This window comes from Prionailurus viverrinus, chromosome A1 (genome assembly GCF_022837055.1).
Source record: "Prionailurus viverrinus isolate Anna chromosome A1, UM_Priviv_1.0, whole genome shotgun sequence".
Taxonomy (NCBI): domain Eukaryota; kingdom Metazoa; phylum Chordata; class Mammalia; order Carnivora; family Felidae; genus Prionailurus; species Prionailurus viverrinus.
In genome coordinates this window covers 129909633-129926012 of record NC_062561.1, presented here as the reverse complement: position 1 = coordinate 129926012, position 16380 = coordinate 129909633, and the positions used below count along the sequence as shown (strand labels likewise).

At 38.7% G+C, this 16380-nt stretch overlaps 1 protein-coding gene across 2 annotated transcripts in view; it reads right to left on the bottom strand.

Annotated features, from left to right (window-relative positions):
* ZSWIM6 (zinc finger SWIM-type containing 6) overlaps positions 1–16380 on the bottom strand; it is a 203128-nt gene that overhangs the window by 38315 nt on the left and 148433 nt on the right. The gene's annotated exons all lie outside the window — the stretch shown is intronic.

The following is a 16380-nucleotide window of genomic DNA, read 5'->3' as shown; positions in this document are numbered from 1 at the left end:
AGCAAATTCCTAAATATTCTTGAAACCTTACGCAACGATTTCTATGATTTGAGGAAAAAAGTCCAATCTAGATTTTTGTGCTTACATTTCTCTAATTAGAAAATTTCCATTTTGCAGAATGAGAAAAATTTTTTAAAGCCAAGCCTTTATTAATTTGCCTATAACATTCTTTAATTGCTCACCTCCCCAAAAAGAGGTTTGATCCTGAAAGGATGTTCTTAATGTTCGATTCAAGTTCTGAGCTACAATAGATATGGTCTTTTATCTTAACAGTCACCACTACAAAAGCTGTAATTAGACTTAATAACCAAATTAACCAAATTGAGTAAGTCATTCTCCAAATTTTATTAATTCAGAGTTCTACTTTGGGCATTTATCTCCTTCCCCTCAAACACATGCCCGAAACATCTGTAGTTTTAAAAATAAAGCTCTTTGATAATTAAACACTTCATTCTGTTGTCCCTCAGAAATATTAACCCTTTTAAGGACTCAACCAAAAATACAACACAGAACTCAGTGAGAACTTAGCATTTCCAGCACCTACCAGAGGACCTGACATCTATAAAGGTATTACTGGTTCTTTCACAAAGGATGCTTAATTATTTGCAATGAATTACAATGAAAACAAATTCAATACCTTTAAATTGCTTTTCTAGCTTCAATGCCTCAAAGTGTATAAAGGCAATTATCAAATCACTGGTGTGTACATCATTCAGTTTCTGAATTATCCACAGCACAGTTTGGCTCTAGTCTAGCTTTTTCCCACCAGCATGCTTTTACTCTTCTTTCCACGATACCACCTCATCTATACCCAAAAGATGCACTTCACCAAAAAGACGCACTATAATGTACAAGCCAAAGTAAACCAAAACCAGGAAGGCAACTCCCCTGGGAAGAGGAAAAAAAAGCATTCTAAGCTTGTTGATATCCCCTATCTGACCAAATCACCAGCAAATGTGGGCAGACTCACAAGGAGGCAGAAGATAAATCATCACAAAGACCTTTATGGTTACTTCAACAATCCAATAATAGTGCCAGCAGATAAGCACCCATACTCCCAGAAAATGTGGGTAACAAGAATTAATGAATTCAGGAAAGCCTGTCTTTTCCATCAAACATTCAGTTGTACAAATCACTACCATTTTGCCCCATCTCACATATCCGTTGTTTTACATTTCCAACTAGAAGGAATGTTTCATCAACAAGCTCTGATCCGGAAAGGACACGATATGCTACAGGCAAGACCATTTACTGTCTCTGAGGTGGCAGCTCCCTATTTAAACAATAGGGATAATAAATCCCATCTACCTTGGAGGGCTATTGAGACTTAAGATAATATATAAAGTGTTTGAAAAGTGCAGAGTTCACTCAGCTCCAAAAGGTGCAGTCCCTGCAAACCCCTGTGTAGAAGACTTCAATGCTAGAGAAACACGTTGAGGAGACTCAAAAGTTACGACAGGATTGGAAGGCTCAGACTGCAAGCGATTCTGTGAATATCCATACACATATTTTTATATTTAATAAAATAAAACAATTAAGAGAACATATTACATCAATAAAATATCACGGACATTAAATGCTTAAGCTAGTAATAATGGGTTCCTGTAAATTAATTTCCACTCGCTGTGTGATTTTAGCAGGAAACATCTTTTAGTCTGTCTTTCTCCCTCAGTTTCCACAATAGGCTTTTAAATGTGTTTTGTTTTCTGGCAAGCATTGTTCTCTCCAGCTTCCCAAGGCCAACTGGGGCCCACAGGGACACTTAGAGGTCAGAGATGCTTTGGGCAATTTTGTCCTTATCTACTGGCAAGGAAGAGGCATTTCTCAAACTCGTCCCCATCCCTACAGGGTCATGTAACATTTTCTCTGCCCATGGTAACTTCGTGCCAATGGATGGACAGAGAATGCAGCACTGAAGTGTGGGCTTATTCTTCCTTTAGCATCCCCTTCCTCAGCCTCCCTGCTGAAACTTGTAGCTACTGTACACTCTGTCTCCTTTTTTCATTTTCAATGCCCAGGGTTCCACAGTCTTCTACAGGAACACAAAATTAAAAGTTAGCTGAACTCAAATTCTTATTACCAGGTGAGAAAAATCCAGAAGTCGAGCCAGGTGAAATTTGGCACAATGAAAATATGATGGTGAGGAAGAATTACTGTAAAAAAATTCCTAAAATTGGAGATGCAGAATATGTTAAGATCATGTTACCCTATTTATTAATAATAAACATTCAATGGTGACAAACATCTGACTTAATCCAACCTAAGGGAAAAACTGAAATACAGAACTTCATCTTCACACATTGTTATATCCTGTACTGCTGGAGAAATTTGGCATTTGGAAAATAACCATGAGAAGAAGCACGAAGCACTGTCAGACAGAAGTAAAAACCTAACCTAAACTTACTGGCTTAATACAGAACATACCATTGTATCTCATGATTCTGCAGGTCAGAAATGCCTTTCTCCTAACCTTCCCCTTGCCTCAACACAGCCCGTCCATGTGGACAGCAGGGGCTTTCCCAGCGCATGGCAGCTTCAGGAGAGCCAGACTCCTTACATGAAAACTCAGGGAACCAAGACAGAACCTTCTATGAGACAGGAAATAGACCTGCTAGTCACTTAAAGCTTGGGCCCAGAAACTGACCCAGCATCTATTCTGCCATATTCTGCTGGTCAAACATTTTTTAAAAAATTGACCAGATAAAAGAGGAGAAAACAAAGACCTCATGTCTCAATGAGAGAGTAGCAAAGAATATATGGCCATCTTTAATCTATCACAATTACCAGGAAGATTATAAATCTGCTAGATTACAAGACAGAAAAGTGAGGTATTTACCAATGAGTAGGTGAATATTGTCAAACTAATCAAACCCAAATGAACCACTGAACATATGAGAAGAGGTGCAACTACAGGAAAAAACAAAATCGGGATGCCTGGGAGGCTCGCTGCTTAAGCGACCAACTTGGGCTCAGGTCACGATCTCACAGTTCACGAGTTTGAGGCCTGCATCAGGCTTTGCACTGACAGTGCAGAGCCTGCCTGTAATTCTGTGTCTCCCCTCTCTCTCTGCACCTCCCCTGCTTGTGCTTTTGCTCTCTCTCAAGATAAATAAATAAACTTAAAAAAAAAAAAAAGTCATTATGAAAGCTTAACAGCACAAAAGGTATCCCAACACACAATGCAATATTAAGTGCTGGTTTGTATGCTAATATTTTTATCCCTTCAAGGAAAATCCTAACAATATCAGGTTACACATGTTAGGTTTCTAATTAGAGTCTACATTTAAAGTTTTAAAATGTCTGCTTTAGGGTACAAACCGCTCTATTTAGTTCAGCTAACACAGTTCTAAAAGTGAATGGCATCTTTACTTATCCACCGGACAATAACTGCTGCCATTTATTGAATATTCACCTCACACTAACCCTGTGCTAAGTATTTTACATACACAATCGCATTTCACTGTCACAAAAACTCACTTTACAGCTAAAGTAACTTACAAACTCATGCTCCCCAAAATCCAATATTCTCAACACTCAGATATTATAGCCTCTGCCTACCTATTTAGTCAAAAAGTACTTCCGTTAAGCTAGGATTCATGTATGTAGTTATGCATACATAAATCCCAAGATTCACCATTTTTGTCTCTTGACAGAATCATCATTTTATTGCTCATATTTTCGCAGCATAATATAAAAGGGTAAATTATTGTCTAAAATTATGAAGAAACCTTAAAGGCACAGCTAAGAAATCCTGTACTTTATTTAACCATGTCTTCTCTCTCCCCTGTAGAGAAAGCATCCCCAACAAAAACCTACACAAGGTCCATTTAAAAAGAGCCTAATGAAAACAAAAGAAAACTGCATTTTTCAAGACTTTGAAAGTCACAGCAAACAAGAAACTCCACTGAAGATTTAAAACAAAAGATAAACCCAACTTACAATTCAAGAATGATTATCCAAGTCAGAAGAAATCTGTTTTCTCTGAAATTATGATGTGTCACGAGGTCTGTTGGAATACAGTCACATCAGCATTTCCAGGATAATGCACTTGCGTGTGACTAAGTGTGCTTTTTGCCTGTGGGTGTACTACTGGGTGGAGCATTATGATTTGTGACTGAATAAATCAGTTGGCCATTCTCTAGTGGTACCCCCCAGAGTCAATAACACTTGTTTTTAAAGTCCTTCCACTTCATGTTTTTTTTTAGTATGCAAATCAATTCAGTAATTAAAAGGTACACCTCTTCCATAAAGGCACTTAGGCGTTTTTGATAAATGTGGCTCTTCTCCCTATTTTCCAGAAGATACAACGTGTATAATGCTAAGGGGGCAACACACAGGTGCAGTGGCAAGTGGGGAGTAAGAGGCAGAGGAGCAGCAGAAAGGTTAGTGATTCCCTTTTCTCTCTGCCTCAAAGGTAGAGAATAAAGAATGTTACATAGTTTAACTTCTACTTTTTAATACCATGTTTATTCCTATGAAATAGTAACAAAGTAAAACAATTACTTGTGGTATTTCCCAGGGTTCCACAGTTATAAAACAATTCATAATATTTATCATATTTATTTTTGTTCTCAGAGGCTATTACGAGAGGCTAGAATTTCATGCATGATCCAATTAACTAATTATACTTATTTAGAGGCCATGAAATGCCTAATTGCAGTCACAAATAGGAGATCACTGGTATAATTAGTTGTGCTACCAAAACTATAGTCACAAAATTTCTTAGGTCAGACCACACAAAAACTGTGACCCTAATTATAGTATTGTTCTCAGTACAATTCAGTCTTAATATATTAGTCACCACTGTTTGAGAAATAAGTTTAACTGGTAAAAACATTCTCCTTACTTTAAATTTGGTATAGTTTCGAATGCACTAAAACATTTCTGGGAAAATTTCAAATACCTCAGGTTCACTGTATAGAGAGAGTTTGTGAGATCGTGTTAGGTCAAGCAGGGCTTTTTTTTTTTTTAACTTTTTTTTAAATGTTTGTTTATTTTTGAGAGAGAGAAGGAGAGAGTGCACACGAGCTGGGGAGGAACAGAGAGAGGGAGACATAGAATCTCAAACTCCAGGCTCTGAGCTGTCAGCAGAGCCCGATGCAGGGCTCCAACTCACGTACTGTGAGATCATGACCTGAGTTGAAGTCAGACGCCCAACCAACTGAGCCACCCAGGTGCCCCGAGCAGGGCTAACTCTCAAGCAAAAGGGCGCAAAATCGGCTATTATTTAACCAGGCTCTGAGAAAAGACTGAATGAAACAACCATCTTTTTTTGCTATCAAAAAAGAAAACAAACCAGATACTCCAAAAAGTTAATGGGTATCCTTGATAATGTTTCCTCTGGGGAAACCTGTGGCCCTCCTCTGATACGCAGTGATTTGTCAGTGCTGACAGGTCAACATGCCAGATTCACCAAAAACAGCCTGCCTGACCTTACTGGGAATCTGGTTCTGTAGGAATGGCCAGAGCCAGCTCGTCCACCACTCACCACCCTTCTCATTTTTGAGGGAGGGAGGACAGACAGGAAAAATCATAAAGAAAAAAGCCACAATGACAGACGTCTTACTTTCATACACAAAAAGGGTAGTCAGTGTTGTTAGTGAGGGGAAGGAATGTGAACTGTGGTAACCTGCACGAGCATTTTCCATGCGCTCTGCACTGGCTGCTTAACCAAGCTGTCTTCACAAACAGTTCCACGATCCATTCAACAGTCCAAGTTTATATAAATATATTTCTGAAAAAGACTCCCTAGGTTTTCGTGACGTCTCTCTCCTATAAGCTTCGCACTGGGCCCACTTTCTCGACACAGGCAAAAGACCCTTGGAATGAGAAAGTGTAATGCGTTATTTAATCATCTTACTTTAGGCCTTAAGAATCCTCATTATGGTCATTTTACACATAAGGAAACTAAAGTTCTCTCTAAAATAAGGGACCTGTCCAGGGATATACAGTTGGTAAATATGGGGATCAGAATCCATACTTAGAGACCATCTGACTTCAGTAAATCTTCTCTGTATTCCAGTCGAAGGCTTTGAAAACTACAATAGTCCTGGTGAGCTGTTACCTGTCCCTTTGAAAAAGCATGCTCGGTTAGGTGTATTTCATTTGACTGTTATAAACTGACACAGAAGACTGATTCAGAATATGAAATGTGTTAGATCCTCAAATTTTTCTGAAACAGGTACTACATTATCTAACTTCATTTCTTCAGTTGCCTTAGGTGGTCTTGGGCTGCTTTTTATTTTTCCCTTATTCATTTTGTTTCCCAACTAGACTATCAGCTCCTAATGACAGTACCTATCATAAAGCACTGTAAACACCAAGTCATTGTTAATTTATCTGCTTTCTGGTAAGGCACTCTACTGTCCACCAGCCATATCTATAGATAAGTGCTTCCCTGAGCCAATAGGACAAGAACTGCCTTTCACTTAACCATGGAGAACAATTAGGATAAAAGATCATCAGGATCCCTCACAAAAAATAATCAAATTTACCAATGGCTATGATTATGGAATACTGACGAATATAGTTTAGCACTAGACTTGTATAAGAAGCCCCAGTAAAAGGGATTGCAGTATTTGGACATAAGAGAACTTCAATTTCATTCATAAAAACAGTTTCTTTTTTTTTTTAATTTTTTTTTCAACGTTTTTATTTTTATTTTTGGGACAGAGAGAGACAGAGCATGAACGGGGGAGGGGCAGAGAGAGAGGGAGACACAGAATTGCAAACAGGCTCCAGGCTCCGAGCCATCAGCCCAGAGCCTGACGCGGGGCTCGAACTCACGGACCGCAAGATCGTGACCTGGCTGAAGTCGGACGCTCAACCGACTGCGCCACCCAGGCGCCCCCATAAAAACAGTTTCTTAATGCACTGACTTTTCTACCGAATTGAGAAAGAACCTGTGATGAGTGCTGAGTTCTTGGAGAACAGAATGTTTCATTTTGCTCTAATTCATTCTATTACTGAATTAAACTTTGATGTATTGGTCTTGACAAGTGCTTCATGCTGATTGTATTGTGTATGATAGTATAATCACTCCCCATGCATTTCCCACTGGCTGGCTGATTAATGCAATAGATTACCTGCAGCACTGATGGCAAGGGGGAATCACTGCGCTTCTGTACTCTATACTGTTTGTATTTCAGTGTGCATTGAGTGTGTGCGCACGCGTGCATCTGCATACATTCAGGCATAAACAGGCACCCATGAATATCCACCTGTACATGGGCGAAGACGGCAAGATAAGCCAGGAGGGGAAGAAAACTGAAGACGCAGTGAAGATTAAGGCCCTTCAATCACTATTCTCAGTACATCAAAAATACTCAACTTTGTAAAGCTTCCAAATAAGTGTTTTAGCATTACACTTCAATTATTTCTTCACTATTTTATTGATAGATACTTTACTAAGCACCAACTATATGCCAGGCATATTTTTTTCACCTGTACAGGAAAACAACTTTAAAAAAATGTGTCATTTTCAGTATTCTAATTAGTGGACAAGAAGGGGAAAGGGGGGTGAGATTATCACATGAACACTAATAAAGATGAAAAAGGATGGCTCCGGAATTAGTTTAAATGCCCCCAAAAGACAGCAACTGACAAGATTATTAAGGACCGTGAGTAGTTTAAATGGTTTCAAAACAAACAAAAATCTCTCAGGCTAGCTGTTGTACACAGGACCCTAACATTTGGCAAAGAGCATCCTATGTGTATGATCAGTATGTATGGTGAATAGGTTACCAGATATACTATCATCTTTAAATGTGTTGGAGACCGGGGGTGTCCCACTTTTGTGGTCTTGGCAACATTTTGAAGCCACTGTTCCTAACAGGATTCTCTCCAAATTCCAAGCTTATATTGGATCCAAGTGCCCTGTATACAGTCCTCCCATCCAACTCCCTCAGCTTATGCCCATCCATAAAGAGGGACTGTGGCTTCCAATCTAAGCCATTTCAAGGTTGCTGATAACTTAAGTCTGATACCTAATTGATGAGTGGTCATGCTCTCCTCCAGGAATGCCCAAAGCAATTTTGAAACTTACTAAGATACCCCAAATTGAAAGGGGCTGGGAAGCACAACCTAGGGTCAAGAAAATAGAGCTGACACAGCCCAAATTCAAAGAGTAGAATTTCTATTTCAAAGGTTATCTTTGCAACAGGAGACATAGAGAGCTGGGTGAGTTAGCCCCATTTTGGACAATTACTATCACTACTCCTGGTTATTTGTCTCTAGATCAGAGCCTGAGAAAATAACCTAGAACCAGTTACTAATTCATCCAAGCAGTTTAATGTCAGAGGGCACCTGTATTTTACTAGACAGAATATTATTCTTATTCCAATTTGAAATTTTTAAACACTGAAACAAGATTATGCAATTGTTAGATAAGCTTACAGCAGCCTCACAAAAACTCACCTGCTATACATCATTTACCAGCTTGCCTTCTCCTCAAAAAAGAAAATTATTTATATAAATAAAAGTCATTCTTTGGTACACCTCTAAGAAGAGCAGCTATTTAAAAGCCTATTGAAGACAGTAAGAATCAAGCATGCATTTTTAATCTCGGAACCCTTTGTTCTAGAGAAATCTTAACAGAAAGCCTATGTGTCAAGTGGTGAAAGTCATCTGTTGGGACGGAGAAGACTTGCCTCCCCCCATCCACACTCACGTCCTCCCAATCCCGCCTCAGGGCCTCTGTGAGGCACAGGTGAACACCCCCTGTCTAACAGACACACATTCATCATTTCCTTGGGTTCTCCTGCCCCCTCATTGACCCACCTAAGCTTTAATCAACTGCACAAACATTTGTAAAGCACCTTGCTCCACACGGCACCCCACAGAGAACAACCTAAGTGGCTCTCTCACTCCTCCCGTGGCTTCTACTTCTTCTAGTCTGGCTCCCGGCATCTCTGATCCCCGTGAAGCTCCTGAGAATCTCAGAGGGCTTAGATGAGGCTTCTCAGACCTCATTAATTTTTGTACGCTGCCACTTCAGGGTAAGAAGTGATGAGAGGAAAATTTCCCCAACCCATCTTCCTTCCTTCCTTCCTTCCCACTCTCTCACTTCCCCCCCACCCTATTGTGATGGTGCTCCCCAGAGATCCACAGTTGAGCAAGGAGACCACCTCTCCCCCAGCCACATTTCCCTTTGGTGGCAGTTTCTTGAGGGCAAGTGCAATACTAACTCTTAGGAAACAGAAAGAGAATAAAACTTTTCTAAAATTGTTGTGAGGAAGAAAAAGACACTTTATACTAATACTCTGACACTCTTAGTAGCCACTAATATGAGAAAAAATATCTACTACCAATGGATTCATAAATATTACATAAAAGAAAGAAACTAGAACCTATTCTTCGTACAAATAATGCTACCAACACACTACATATACAATATAGGACACGAACATGTACTATCATAAGTCATAAGGCATCTTAACTCCTAATAAAATCTCTGTGGTCTATATTTAGAATAAAGTTTCATAAAAATACACAAGGGGGTGATCCCCAAGTGTTGTTACAGATCATCTATTTGTACACCTAAATAACTTAGAGGATGATTATCATTAGGAATCTCCAATTGGTTAGATAATAGGATCAAACAATCTGTAAAGATCTCTTTTAATCTTGAGAATCTACCATTTTCTATTAATATTTGTTTAAAAGTTGTTCTCTTTATTTCTACTCTTTCCCATAAGTGAGTAATGAATGGATAATTAAACCTTAGCAGCTGCACTCAAGGGAAAGACGGTTGATGGCACTGTACAGGAAGTAAAGAATATGCATTCACAGGGTACCTGGGCGGCTTAGTGGGCTAAGCATCTGACTTCAGCACAGGTCATGATCTCATGGTTCGGGAGTTCGAGCCCCACGTCAGGCTCTGTGCTGTCAGTGCAGAGCCTGCTTTGGATCCTCTGTCTCCCTCTCTCTCCGCCTCCCAACCACCTCTCTCAAAAATAAATAAACATAAAAAAATGTTTAAAAAAATACGCATTCTCTCTTTTGGTTAAGTTCTGACCCAAACTAAAAGTTAACTCTGCCTACTTCAAGGAGCAGAGAACAACCCCCCTTCTTCCCATTCCCAGAGCAGAGCAGAATCCAGAAGTCTCAGTTTTAAGAGACAAAAAGCAAGAGGACCACACAACAGAGAAATACACCATGCACAGGTAGTGAGGACTCAGCAGCAGCATCAGTATTCTGAGAACATGGCCAGACAGAAGCAAAGCCTCCTGAACAACACAACTGACAAAGCCTCTGTATTTAGAGGGAGCTATGAATAATAAGGGGAAAACCACAGACTGAAACAGGAAGTGTAACCCCACTCCAGAGCAGGACAGCCTAGCCCAAGTGCAGGAGGGATCTGCAGAGCTACAGACCACATGACATAAACAAGTATTGACAACTGTGTTATCATTAGGGCTTGATACAGGCCAGGACAAAGACCATGACCTAAAGGTCTCACTGGCTCCTTAGCAAAGGAGCCTGGAAAATGAAATGAAAATTCGACTGTATCCCATATCCCCTATGTACTCTCTCTGTATTTTGTGATAAGCATAAGTTTATTATAACAGTTCTTAATCAATAGCATGTATGTGGCTCTTCTACACTGTATCTTTTTTCAGATGCTGAAGTTAGAGAGTTGCTAGAAACAAAGATGAGCAACTAGAATAGGTAAGCTCTGACAACTATAATTAGACCTGCAGGACCACGAGTGGGCAGACCAGCTGTGCAGCTTTTACAGGGTTTACTGCCATCTAGGTGAGCTTCACCTTGCCCCTGCTCTGCTCGGAGCAGAGACCACTTAGCAGAGAGGCAAAATAAAACAAGTGAGGATGGTATGTACTTTGGCGGTTAAGTCTCTGAAGCCACTGGCCTGGGATCAAATTCCGGCTCTGCCACTGTGACCTCAAGCAAGTTATCTAGTCTCCCAAAGTGCCAGTTTTCTCAGCTATAAAATTAAGGCAAATAATTATACCTAAATCTCACTGGATTGTTTCAAGAATAAAAAAATAATGCATGCGTTATGTGCTCAGCATAGTGCCTGATAAATAAGTGCTGACATCTATGTCATCTTTAGTAGCTGGACTAAAATGGGAAATAAAGCATAGGAAAAACTTAGATCCTAGGTCTACTCTCTCTCCCTTCTCACCTCCCTTTGGAGTAAAAACAAATGACAATAAAATTGGACTGAAAATCTTGAAGACAACATTGCTGACAATGAATTTGAACCCTTTATAACCCTCTCCCATTGAGTTCATACCTGTCTTTGTTCATGTTATTCAATGTCACTACTTCTTCCTACTTCCTAACAATTCGCCTCCATGAACACCTTGTAAAACCATGTTAAATTCAGTCTCTACAAGTATTTGTACTAATATGTGAATAAATTACTCTATCAAAGTACCCCTCAGTTCACTCATGCCTAGTCTAATTTCTGTCTCCTGAAGGTTCTATCCCTCTATTCCCCCCCCCTATACTACCAGGACCATCACCAATAGTAAAATCAAACACTTAATACATCTGTGCCTCTGAACATTGCAAGTGCTTAATACCATACTGATAAAGAAACCACAATAAGACTTCTGGAATGAAGGGTTAATGAGAAGACACTGAAGTGGTTTCAGTGGTAAAGGTGTCTTCTCCTTATGGCCAGGGAAGACAAACTGGCAGGTGAGAAACAATCCCTAATGTGTAGTCCATTAGGCTTACATTGTACACTTACAGCTACAGAGAAGTATCCAACTTTTGCACCTGACAACTTTTTGCTGCAAGGGGGCTCTGGGAATTGCTGTTTTCTCCATGGCACTAGCAAAGAGAACACTACTTATATGGCAAACCACACTGGAATGCTTCCAAGTTCTCTCTGAAAAGGAGTAACTCCTCAGACATTCACTAACCACCATCAGCTTCAAACTTGGGAAAGCCTGGATTTGAATTTATCATATAAACCAAGTAGTGGCTCAAAACAGTGGATGAAATTACTAAGTCTATTACTTTTAGAGACGTTAGGTGGCATTTCCCAGGTATTTCTCCACAATGACCTCCAAAGCAGAGTCTTTGGAATCTTATTTCTGACTGTGCACAAAAGCCCTTCGAAGTTACTTACAGCATCATTTTAAATGTGTGACTTAAGCATACGATTCAGGAATAATGTGGGTGGGTGGGTGTGGAAGAAGCCCACAGAGATGACTACTGGTATCTGAGGTAGTACATGAGACAAGTGTTCTGAGTCTGCGGAGCAGGAAATTTTCAGTATTTGCAACAGATTTGGTCTCAATGGATGAACGATAGGCTAAGTTCTCTATTGCTGAACAAAGATTTATTGTGACTCCATGCACCCTGAATCTGTACACCCACTCAATCTATCCGGTACCCTAACAAGGAACACGAGAGCTGCTGCTTAGCCGCTGGTCAAACTAACCTTACAGCGGATTTCAAAATAGAAACTTCTAACTATGACTATTTCTACTCACAAAGACTTAGGTATTCATTTCAAAACTTTTTTTTTTAGGTTTTATTTTTAAGTTATCTGTACACCCAATGTGGGGCTTGAACTCAACCCCGAGATCAAGAGTCGCATGCTCCACCAACTGAGCCAGTGTGACACCCCCATATCAAAACCTTGGAAAAGAATTCTGTAAGATAACTCCTTGTATCTTGTGAATGTGAGCAAAGCTCAGAGTAGCAAGGCTCTTGCAATGGTAACCCAGCCTCTCCCTAAAAAACAAAGTTGAGATGCTAGAAAGCAAAACATATGACTCAGCTCACAGAGAAAGTGTTTAAAATTTTAGGAAAAAAACACATATGTAAAACTTGAAAAATGAAAATTTAAGAATCTTTCCCTATGATAAAGCTGTAATTAAATCTTATTTAACTGTTTCCTCTAATGACATCCATTTTTAATTAGATTTTAATAGACTGGCAGCTACAACCTATAGTTTTATGAAGCAAAGTAAAATTACAGTCTAGAAGACATTTAAGGAAAGAGACCCATCAACATAGATAAGAGATTACAATATACCCCCTCATCCCTAAAGACCCCCATGGTAATTAAGTGTGCTGAACAGAAAGCCATTAGGGCTAACAGTAGGTGTGCTCACCACCAATCGACACTGGGTTGTTCTTTGAAATCTAAGGATTATTTCTATGATCTGCTTTCTAGAAAATCTGCATTTTATAGAATAAAGAATGCAACTAAACAGGTGTATATTCTATAGATCTACCAAATATGCACCTTCTATCACTGCAATGGGCTTTCTATCTTAAGATTTTATTTTATTTTTTGAAATTTGAGAGAGAGAGCATGCATGCACACGCACATTTGAGCAGGGGAGGGGCAGAGAGAGAGAAGGAGAGAAAGAATTCCAAGCAGACTCAGTGCTGCCAGCACAGAGCCCAATGTGGGGCTCAAACTCATGAACCACGAGATCATGACCCAAGCTGAAATCAAGAGTCAGACACTCAACCTACTGAGCCACCCAGGCACCCCCTTTAAGATTTTAACGTATACATTTTCTCTTGCTGATCATGATACCACACGCACTCTGAGATGACTGCCATATGGTTTAGAAAATGACTATCACATAGAAAAAGTAAAACTAATATTGAAAAAGATTCATATATAAGAATAATGTATCTGCAAATGGGATGCACTGAACAGGATCTTAATAGTATGCATCTGTATTTATTTCATACTACATTATGAATATCAGGGAATAAGTCACAAAAATTAACTCAGACTAAATGAATATCATAGGCACTTAATTTAGAAAAGAAGAACTGAGCATAATTAATCCCTCTGTTCCCGAGGGGAAAAGGAATCAGGCCTGTTGCTACTTCAAAAAAGTTTGTATATACTTATTTGAAAGAGAGACAAAGTTATACAAATATATATTATGTTTTAAACTAATTTTCAAACATCAAGAGTTAAATTTTAATAAATCACATATACTCAGTAAGCTGTAAATATTGGGGAGGGGAATATCTGATCTTACCAAAAAAATTAAATTTTGTAATCAGGCTGACAATCTGATGCCTCCAAATACCTCTGCCAAGAAGCAGAGTTACTTGGCTAAGATACTCTTACTTGTACACTTTCATCAGATTAAGGCTTTCATGCCAGGAATCTTTTTTTTTTTTTCCTGGTGTATTGGCTATTGCCAGAAATGGACCCATCGAATTCACCAGTGCTAAGGAGTTAAGCATCTGAGATTTAATTTAACAGTTTCAGCTTTATTAAGCTGTCACAGAGCGGCCCCACTTTGATAACAGTAGCTGCTCCAATTATGGCTTGGTTTAGGGTTGACAAGTATAATGATTCATTCGTGGCACATGAGAAGCAATAAAAGGTTGTTTTGCATTACAGCTTTAAAAATGTGGGCACTTTTTTCATTTAATTTGTCACTTAGCTTTTGCTAAGAGGACATTTAAATTGCAGTAAAAGGCAAATGGGGCTTTTAGTTTAAATGTAATCCCCATATTTAAATGATCTGTAATGGTGCAGTGTTGGAGTGGGAACACTATTGTCTCACAGTGGGTCCTGATGGTGACATGTGACATTTGTATTCAGGTCCTGTATTATCCATGTGGCTAAAGGGCTTCCAATTTCATTTCACAGCCAGAAGCCTGCAGAAAACACCAATTAACTTGCAGATCCCATTTGCCGACAAAACTCAGCCTCTTCTCAATGTCTGGCATCTGGCAGTGCTCAGCATTTAATTCCAAAGCAGAGCCTTGAAGCAATGTGAGCCCTGTGCAGGGGCACAAAGTCAAATTCTCCCATTTTATTAAGAAGCAAAATCCTTTCGTTTTGTAGTCCAGAAGCAACTTTTAGTTAATTTTTTGGTGAATGAATATTAAGATATGGTAGCTATTGTTACTTCTACATGGGATTCTTCACAGAACATAGATGCGGTTAAAATGGCTAGTGATCTCTGCTTGCCATCAGAGTACACAAGAGAATTTACAACAGTCTAGTAATGATTGGTGGGCGGGGTGGGATTTGTGAAAAAAGGAAATACAGGGCAAGAAAATGTATTCTTCATCTTAGACTGAAATCAAAGAACTTGAATAATATAAAGCCTGGTCCATAATCAGAAAGCAGTTCATCATAGGGTATAACTAGAATCAGCTGGTGGGAACTTCCACCTAATGAGAATTTATAATTCTTATTGAAGGCTGAGGCACATAATTTCCAAAACAACTTGGAAAAGTGAGATGTGACTAATGGATTAAATATGAACACTGTAAGTTTTATTTAACTATATCACTTTTTTTTGTAACCAAAAAAATTAGTTTGCCTTCTCCTAATTAGTTATTTGTAATTCTAATTTCCTCCAAGCATCTAAGTTCTTAAAATTCTATTCATTTAGTATTAATCCAAAATTTTTTTCTTTAAATGATTCCCTTCATTATAGTTTTTTTTGTAATGCTAGTCCTTTTGAATGTCATAAACCAACTAATCAATTCAACATTTACTGATATATTGATTATAAAATAATTTTATAATCAGTATACATATACTGATTATAAAATTGAAAAAGGTTTACCTGGAAAAGTGTAACACTCAGTATTGTATAAAAATACGTTTAAACCACGCATTACACTTGTGTTCTCCAATCACCAGACCATGCTCCCAAACACTCTTCTAATATATTGAAACAATCTACTATAGTTACAGACTGATTTAAATTTTGATTGGGTTAGAGATCACTAACCATTACTTCAGGTGACCCAAGGAATGTACCAAGATTAAGTTATTACAAGGTAGTTAATAAAAATACCAGGGAAAAAGGTCAACAAATACCTAACAGGTGGCAAGTAGCAGATATATCTGTCAAAAAAAAAAAAAAAAAAAGAGCTGTCATCCATACCAAGTTTCTGAACATACATTCTATTAACGGGAAAGAGGAAACTCTAACGTCCAATTCTTTACCAACTTGCTGCATATCCGTAAGTCAGTCAATGCCATTTTCTAGAAGTCTCCTGAACTTCCCCAGAATTCAGTTTCCTTACCCATAAAACAGTTCACTTCAAAGGTCCCTTCCAATTATTACAATCATGGGGCACATACAAAAACAACAGCTTCCCTTGGTCTAGACTTAACATGGGATCAATCAACAGGATGTGGTCTATTATTAACCAAGAGAGAAAAAAGGTGAAGGTATGAAGTTATTCTATTCAATTTCAATGAAACTAGGATCTTCTAGTTATCATATCCAAAACATAAAATACAGGCATTGAGATATTTGTCAAAAGTTCCATTTTCCCCATGCAGATTTCTTAATAGAAAGACCACAAATGCATTAATTCCCTAGCAATGGGCACTGGGTAAAAATATTCATCTCCCCAAATTTCCCGGTGAATAAGACTAACGGATTTGTC